The sequence below is a fragment of the Centrocercus urophasianus genome, unplaced genomic scaffold (genome assembly GCF_019232065.1).
Source record: "Centrocercus urophasianus isolate 14NV4802_14NV808 unplaced genomic scaffold, USGS_Curo_1.0 seq_16, whole genome shotgun sequence".
NCBI classification, from domain to species: Eukaryota; Metazoa; Chordata; class Aves; order Galliformes; family Phasianidae; genus Centrocercus; species Centrocercus urophasianus.
In genome coordinates, this window is record NW_024884711.1 from 20,692,643 (window position 1) to 20,701,220 (window position 8,578).

The 8,578-nt window shown below is 40.7% G+C and overlaps 1 protein-coding gene across 1 annotated transcript in view; it reads left to right on the top strand.

Moving 5' to 3' along the window:
• Positions 1 to 766: 766 nt before the first annotated feature.
• Positions 767 to 8,578, top strand: part of DGKB (diacylglycerol kinase beta) — a 326,408-nt gene continuing 318,596 nt past the window's right edge. The window contains exon 1 of the mRNA XM_042816926.1: positions 767 to 846. The gene's annotated coding sequence lies outside the window, so the exon portion shown is untranslated. The remainder of the gene's footprint in view (positions 847 to 8,578) is intronic.

The window sequence follows — 8,578 nt, forward strand, 5'->3', positions numbered from 1 at the left end:
CGACCGGCAGCTGCTGAAGGGCTCCGGACCGGCAGCCGGTCACTGGACCGGCCTTGCCGGGCGTGCTTTGCCTGCGGCGGCGGAGTAGCATCCAACCCGCCGGAGCCTGGCAGCGCAATCACCGCCAAAGCTGCGCGGGAGCTCCTCCGCAGCAGCGCGCAGGTAGGCGCGGGCGGGCGGCGCGCAGGTGCGCGGGAGGGGCTGCGCACGGTACCCCCGCGGCTGCGCGACCGCTGTCACAGCCCCGCTGCCTCGTCGCTAGCGTGAGGGCCGCTGCCGGCGGGGAGACTGGGGAAACTTTGGTAAGTGTAGTGTGGGTATTGCGGGTGCGTTGCGTTGCAGGGGTCCGATTTGCGGGCGGGTGGGAAAGGGCAGCGAGGCGGAAGCGGCGGCGGGGTGAGCGGCGCGCCAGGGATGCGGACGCAGGACAACAGGTACCGCAGCTGCGCGGGGCCGGGAGGGGCTGCGTGCGGAGTGTGTATATGCGCGTGTGTGTGCGTGCTGCCTGTCCCCTCCCCCCCGCCGCCCTGCCAGAAAGGGGTGGGAGATCGGCTGCCGCACGGCCGCTTAAAACCGCGCGGCCCAGCCGCAGCTGCCTGGCCCGGCAGGAAGGCGGCTGTCGGGATCCGCGGTACTCTGCGGCCGGCGCTGGGGAGCGGAGCGTAGGGCGGCGGCTGCCCTGCGGGGCTGGGCGCGCTGGGCTGCGGCAGCCGGCGGGGGGCGGCGGCGGTAGCGCGGTCGGGAGGGCGGTCGGCTGCCTGGATGGCCGGCTCCTGCAACTGCCCTGCGCGCCGGGCTCTCTCGCAGCCCAGGGACGTGCGCTTCCTTCTCCCGCATCGCACTGCAGTAAGTTCGCGAGGCGCTGGGCGGCCGAACTGCTCGCGATCGAAGGGCTGGGGAGCTGGGGGCTGTGGGGGGGAGGTTGAGTCTCTTTGGGGCTGCGCGTCGTGGAGGTGCTGGGCGCAAACTTGTAGCTAGGAGGGCTATGTTGAATTTGTCACGGTTCGCGGCTTTGGCACCTAGTTAATGCTAGTTTGCCTCGTTGACCTGCACCGTTTAACTCGAGCACAGCCGGCGTGTGATGCTGCCCGGGCTCGCACTGAGAGCTGAGGTTAGGCAGCCGGCCGCTCCGGCGTGCGGTGCGGTACGCCAGGGCATGAAACAAAAGGTGTAACTGCAAACTTGTGCTGTAAAAACTCATCTGCAGAAACTTCGAACGTTTGATTCCACATGCAGCCTCTGAGGGTCTTTTCAAAGAAGAATTGGAATTAGAATTACCGTGCAAATCGGCAAACTTTTGTGAGTCAAGTCGTATTTTTGTGTTACGTGGTCCAGTGTTGTGATTTATCTTGCTGAAAAGAGTTTCATTTGTCGAGAGTGTTTGTAATCGCGTTTTTCATTGTGAATGTGCTATTTTTGAAACGGATGAAAGATTTTCTCACATCATTACTGTATTATAAGTTTTTTTCCCCTAGGTAAACAAGCAGATTGTAGTCTTCAGTTATTTCTCACCAAATGTGTAGAAAAGCAGTCAAGTAGAAAGAACTTGATTAATTTTCAGGAGCAATTCTGTCTGGTTGATGTAACTTTTCACAGTAGATTTAATAGGCTAATAAAATCCGTATTGGAAAATAAGAATGAGGATGCAACAGGATGAGAAAAAGCAGTAATTCTTCCAGGAGAAATAGGCATCAAAGATGTTCTAAAAATGCACTGAATATATATTTTTTTCCTTTCTTGTTCTCATGAAATGACCTGGTGTGGGAAAGTTTTATAATTTTTTTTCTTTGTTCTTGAGTAGTATAATGCTCCTGCATTTATTGAAACATCATCATACATCAGAAGAAGTGCATAGCAAGAACCTGATAGACATTCCCAAATGACTGAGCTTGTGCTATGCTTTATGGATAAAATGACAGGAAATATGTTGTTTCTCCCCAAAGTAATATCCAGCATTTCCTGATGCAGGAAATGCTTATCTCATACTGAACTAAAGCATCAAAAACATGGGCCACCAAAAAGCAAAGCTTTTCTCTTAGGATTTATGTTATCTGTTGTTCTTTTTTGAGGTGGAAAGACTTTATTGTATGCTATGGTTAGAAATTCCCAAACGAATTATTCAGCTGTTTAAAATGGGTGTGCAGTTTGAAATATTTGTGACCCAAATCTGTTTTTCTGTTTTAGAGTCCTACAGACAACTGCAGTTGATGCTTTTATTCAGGCTCAGAAAAACTATGCTGTCTTTTGTTTGTTTAGGAAGAAGAAACATGTATTAACTGTTGCTGACAAACTGAAATAATCTTTCATTAAACACCTGTAGACATCTCTGAATAAAACACTAAAATAATACTGTAAAGTAGAAATACCTTAGTGAACAGATGCTCTGTTTTTGTGTGCTGTTTGAAAGTAACAAAGCTAATATGTTCTCAAGAGCACTAGACATCACTTTTTCTTATCTGTGAGCTTGCCATATCGTTTCTGTTCTGGTGCGTGATGTAATTCAGGTGACACTTTATGGGATGAGTCTAGGTACCTAGTGCCAGTGGGATGAGATCACTAGCAGAGGAATGCAGCGAATGATAAGAGGGCTGTAGATCTGCTAGGAGCAGCATTTTGATGAAGCAGGATGTAAAAACAGCACAGCTGTGAGTACAGGTAGTTATAGGTCAAGGCTGGAGAACTTCAAAGTCAGTCTGCTGGATGGCTGGGCTGCCTTTTGCTTTATGCTTGTACTGAGCTCTTGTGAATGTCATTTATAGAATGAAACATACAGGGCTGAAGTTATGTTTTATCATTAATTTAAATAAATGTTAACTCTATGATATATCATTTCATTTTCTTTAAATAGTTGTGGCCTTTGTTAGTTCACTGATAACTTAAATTCTTTGCACATGGCTCTAACAATTCTTTTAAAGAGGCTCACAGAAAGATAGGGAGAAACTTTATTCAGGAGTCTAGTGCCAGGGCAAGGGGAAATGGTCTTAAACTAAAACAGTGTAGATTTAGATTAGGTACAAGGAAGAAATTTCTTACTCAGTGGGTGGTGAGGTCTTGGCACAGGTTGCTCAGAGGAGCTGTGGATGCCCCGTCCCTGGAAGTTTTTAATAGGATGAGGCCTTGGGCAGCCAGATCTGTTGGGGGAAAGCCAGATCTGTTGGGTGGCAGCCCAGCCAATGGCATAGGGGGTTGGAACTAGCTCCTTCGGATCCTTTCCAACCCAAACCATTCTGTTATTCTAGAAAGCATCAATTATTTCAGATATTTCTTCGGGGAGCGTTAACTTTGTTGTCAAGAACTCTACATGATAGCATCTGTATTCATAGTGCATCTTATCTTCTTTTGTCATGGTAAGAATCTACAGTTTTATGTAAGGAGTGTGACAAAACGTTCCCATTTGTGTAGTAATGGTGAAGGAGTGACAACCACAGGAACGGAGACCAAAGCAGGAAGAAAATATCTTTGTAGCCTGGTGTTCAGGAGTTCAGGAAAGAACTTCAACTAGGCTTCACCTCTGGAAAGATGACGGTATTTGAGAAAGTAATCTATGTTTATTTCCCAGTTACAATGTAACTTCCTATCTGGAAGACATCAACAGAGTGCAGTGCTGCTGAAGAGCAGGATATTGGCTTCCTGAAATCCATTCGTTTTAGATTCTAGCTCCCAACCTTTTTTCACTGTCAAGTAAACTTTGCAGCCTGTTTCAGGCATTTCCAATTGAGCTTCTCACTACTCGCAAACGAAAATAAACCAATAAAATGTACCAGAACTTGGTTTGGATATTATTCACTTTTTATTTTATATTTATGCAGAATTTATTTGAACTATTACTCTGTAGCAATGGCAAAATTTCATAGCCATTTAATTGGGAGTAGGTGTTATAAAAGATTTTAAAAAATCTTTCTGAGAATAATTCCTTGTAAGAGACTTGTTGACATTCAGTGGTAAGTTTCTTCAGACATTTCTTCAAATCATCTTTGTCCATTGCTTCCTGTTGCACTTACAAAGTAATTAATAACAGTAATAATAGACTTAGGATAGTTATTTATCTGTTTAAGTGTACTTTTTTTTTTTTTTTTTTTTTTTTTGTAATAATCTTTTAATAATGTATTATTTTACTATGATGGATAACTGCATCAGCGGAGCCACTGAAGTCATCTATCTAGACTTCAGTAAGGCCTTTGACACTGTTCTCTAAAACATCTTTCTCTCCAAATTTGAAAGATATGGATTTGGTGGGTGGACTATTCAGTAGATGAGCAACTAGTTGAAAGATCATACCCGGAGAGTAGGGATCAATGATTCAGTGTCTGGATATAAATCAGTGACTAGCGGTCTTCCTTAGTGGTCAGTACTGGGACTAGTGCACTTTAATACTTTGACACCAACAGTGGGATTGAGTGCATTCTCAGCAAGTTTGTAGATGACACTAAGCGGTGTGGTGCAGATGATACACCTTAAGGATGGAATGCCATTCAAACAGACCTTTATAGGCTCCAACAGTGGACTCAGGAGAACCTCATAAGCTTCAATAAAGACAAGCGTGAGGTCTTGTACCTGGTTCATGGCAACTCCCACTGTCAAAACAAGTTGGGTGACAAAAGGGTAGAACACAGGCCTGCTGAAAAGGACTTGGGGGTATTGCTGGATGGTAGGCTGGACATGGGCCAGCAGTGTTTTCTCATAGCCTAAAAAGCCAACCATATCCTGGGCTGCATGAAAAGAAGCGTCACCAGCAGGTTAAAGTAGGTGATCCTGCCCCTCTGCTCTGGTGAGGCCTCACCTGGAGTACAGTCTATGAGACTGAAAAATTAGAGACTTTGGCATTGAAATTGGTATCACAAGTTTTCTACCTGAACTAGCTTTCATCACACTAATACTCTTCCTACAAATATAAATGATTTGAAGCAGGTAGGGTATTTAGGCTAATTTAGCAAGTAGATAAGTATTTCATTTATTTTTTTAAATCGGGATGATTTAGTGTCCCAAAACATCAATAAAACAGCTTTATGCAATCTAGAACATATTTTTCCTTTTTGTTTCTGAAGAAAATAGATTTCTCTGAATAGTTGCAGCAGTTCAGCCCTGAGGGGGTATCAGCATGTTTAGTTTGCCACAAGTCTGAAAGCATAAAAAATGTAAGTATTTTGAGGCAGTTCAATTACTTCTTGCCCAACCCCTTAATACCAGTTTGGAATGAAAATGCGCAACTCGGTCACCATTGTGCTGCCCTAAACCAGTACAGAAAAAGAATATAAAATGAAGGAATGCAAACTTCGAAACACATTTGTCAGTTCAGTGTTACCAATAAGGATTATATTTTTAGATAATGTTTATTATTTACCGTAATAAATTAGAAATAAAATGACATCTAGGTACTCTTTATTTTCTTTGACACTTCTGTTTTCAGAATAGAACTTTTAATTGTGCTAGCAGAAATCTAGTTAATGTAAGCATCTTTCTTTTGTTTTTTGGTTTGATTCTCAGCTACGTTTCTATTTCTTGGCATAAAATTGTGGGTTTTTTTTTTCTTTTTTTTTTCTTTCAGTGTTTGGTATTTTCAGGATTTCTCAGTGTTGGGAAATCTAATGCTCAACAGTAGTAATAAGAAGATCATTCCCTAGTCTTTGCAGAGGGAAGAAAAGAATCCCAGCAGATCTGTAATGCTATTCTCAAAAAAATTTGTTTTGTATATTGTTGAACTGAGAGTCTTCTGCTTTGAAATATTCTTCTCTTACCTTTGAGTGGTCTTATGGGAAATAATGAGGTATTCCAGTGTAGTAGTGGGTTATTCAGAGAACTGAAGAACACACACAGATAATGGAAACTTGATTTTCTTTGTTATTTATTTTTCTAAATCTTGCTGCATAAAGAAAAAGCAGCTAGTTGAATTTGTTCTGTATGATCTAAGCGTCTCTCCTATAAGTTAAATAACAAAGTACATCTTTTTAAATATATGTAATTAATCAAGTATTTCAGAGCACTTTCATTTTTTGCTGTTGTAAATTTGATGAAGGACTCCAATGACTTCAGCTCAGGAGGGAGAGTGAGTCATTTTACCTTTTTTGACTTTAAAAGTTCTTGCGAGAAGATCTGTGTTTAAACAGTCTTACATCTGCTATGTCAAAGAACTCTAAACACTATAATCTTTTGTAGAACAGAAAGAGAAAACTTTGTATTGCTCCATGTCAGGCTTAGTGCTGCTGACATAGCCATTTTATCATAAAAGTAGAATGACTGGAGGAATCCTGGGGAAAACTCCCAGCTTTGATGGATAAATGACAGGAGATACTTTGAAAAGAATATTCATTTACTTCCTCTGAAAGTTTAAAGTACCAAGTGTTTGTTTTATTTTCCTTATGGAGGAAAATACCATATTCAGTTTTTTTTTTTTTTTTTGCCTTTCTGAATTCCAAATAAAGACTCACAGAAAAGCTTCAATGCTCTATCTATTGTCTATAAATCATTTAGGCATCTAGAAACTACAAAAACAACTTGTGATATTACTTGTTCTAAAGATCAGGATGTTTTTTCTACCCTATATTTCAGTGTCACAGTGGCTTTTACTTGTTTGTTGATATTGAGAAAAATAATCATGATGAGTGATCCAGAGTAACTTTTAGTTGCATGTCTCATGAACAAGGGGAGATATAAGTCCTTAGTAAGGATTTCTGTGCATTCTTCTTGAGATCTGATGAGCTAAAGGCTAGGCTAGATTGTCTTGTCAATGACGGAAGAACCTGTAAATCACAAAGATGTGCTCTACCAATAACAGCAATACGTCCAGTCCTATTTTAGCACAGTTCAACAAGTAGAAAACTGTGGAAGAAACTAATAAGAATATATAAGCCATATAAATATCATGTATTTTCTGAAGAGTACTCTTCAGGATTCAGTTTGGTTGATCAGTTCAAGGTACTTTCCTGGTTGACTCCGGTCATTCAATGTAGCTGTTTCATTTCAGGTCCTGTGTTACCAGCCTTCAAAATGCTCACCAACTAAAGGAAGGTATCACTCTTTCCATATCCTGACATGGTGGTCTGCTAAGACTGGAAATTCTGCATGATTAGTCCAGGACCCTAACTAAAGGGTTAGAAACTGCAGAGGGAATAGAATAATGATTCTATCTAGAAACCCTGAAAACTTCTGTACTTCATCCTTAATTCATTACCATCTTCCTGTAAAATGAAATAAAAATGACACAAAAAAAGATGGGAATTACAGAATATATATACATTTTTGTTTTATTCACTTATTCTAAAATCTGATCTAATCTTCTATGTATCCGGACAAGGTGTAACTCCTTAGATTTGTTGTGAGGTCAGGGGCTGAATTGTCTTGTATTATTTATGTTCTTGGCAATCTTTCACTGGGGAGCATCACAAGCAGGCAAAGTTAGCCAATTCTTTTTCGTAGTTCTTGAAAGCCGCAGCTTTCATTCACATTCAAATGCTTCGTCTCTTCCCCTTAGAGGTTATTAATCTTTAATTTATTCGGGAGAAGTTTCAACTCTCCTCCCCTTGTCTTGTTTACTGCTCTGATTCCTTGGAAATGCAAATATGTCATTGGCAAAGCAAGTGCCATCTCTTTTAAACTATGGGTGAACTATTAACCCATTGAGGTATGAATTGCTGTTCCTCTCCAGGAGAACTTATATACATATCTCATTATGAAGATATTCTGTACTTTCTGAACCTTGTATTTTAATATTAACATGTGCACTGATAACTCTGCTCAGCAGTGACATGAAAATGAATTAGATGTGTGAAATCAAAAAAATTAAAATTAATGTTCAAACTGATGGAATCCCAGTTCTCTTTAAGGGATATACATTGACGCTATGGTACGGAAACTCTTGAAATAGAACCTGTGCATCTGTTTTCTTCATAGAACCTAAATGTCTTGAACATTAGAAACTACTACTACTTCTGTTCAGGTATTTCAGGAATTTTCAAGGACTAGTAACGCCACTTAATTATTTATGCTATGCACAAAGTTCAAAATCAAACATCTGAAGCCTTAACAGATGTTGTGAGGACTTTGAACCTATGAATGCTGGAGAAGAAAAAGTAATACTTCAGGCTTACCTCTTGTCTTTAATGATGTCATTGTATCTGCGGATTTACTACACTTTTCACTGATTTTCACTGAATATGTCTTTTTAGGATAACCTAATAGGAAAGGAAAGACTGATAGCTTATGTCAGTATACTCTTCAGGCCCTCTTAATGCATTCCACTGTGTCAATAGAAGACAGCAAAGGCTTTGAACAGGTTGTTAAGCTTTTTGTAGAGAAGAATCATCTATATAATAGATGGATTCTCCTAAAGAGTTGACAATACAGGTTCCATTCTCTTTCACTGGGATTCAGCATATGAATACATGGACAATTAGAACTTTATTTTAAAAGTTAGCCATCAGTTACTATCCAGCTATTTTTGAAAGAATACCTATATTGCTAGTAAAACTTGTTGGTGAGCTGCAAAATTTACTGTCATGTGTATGGCAAGTAAACAACTGCATTACAGGTTGTAGTAAACATTACTGCATTTTTCTTCTTCTTCTTTTTTTTTTTTTTTTTT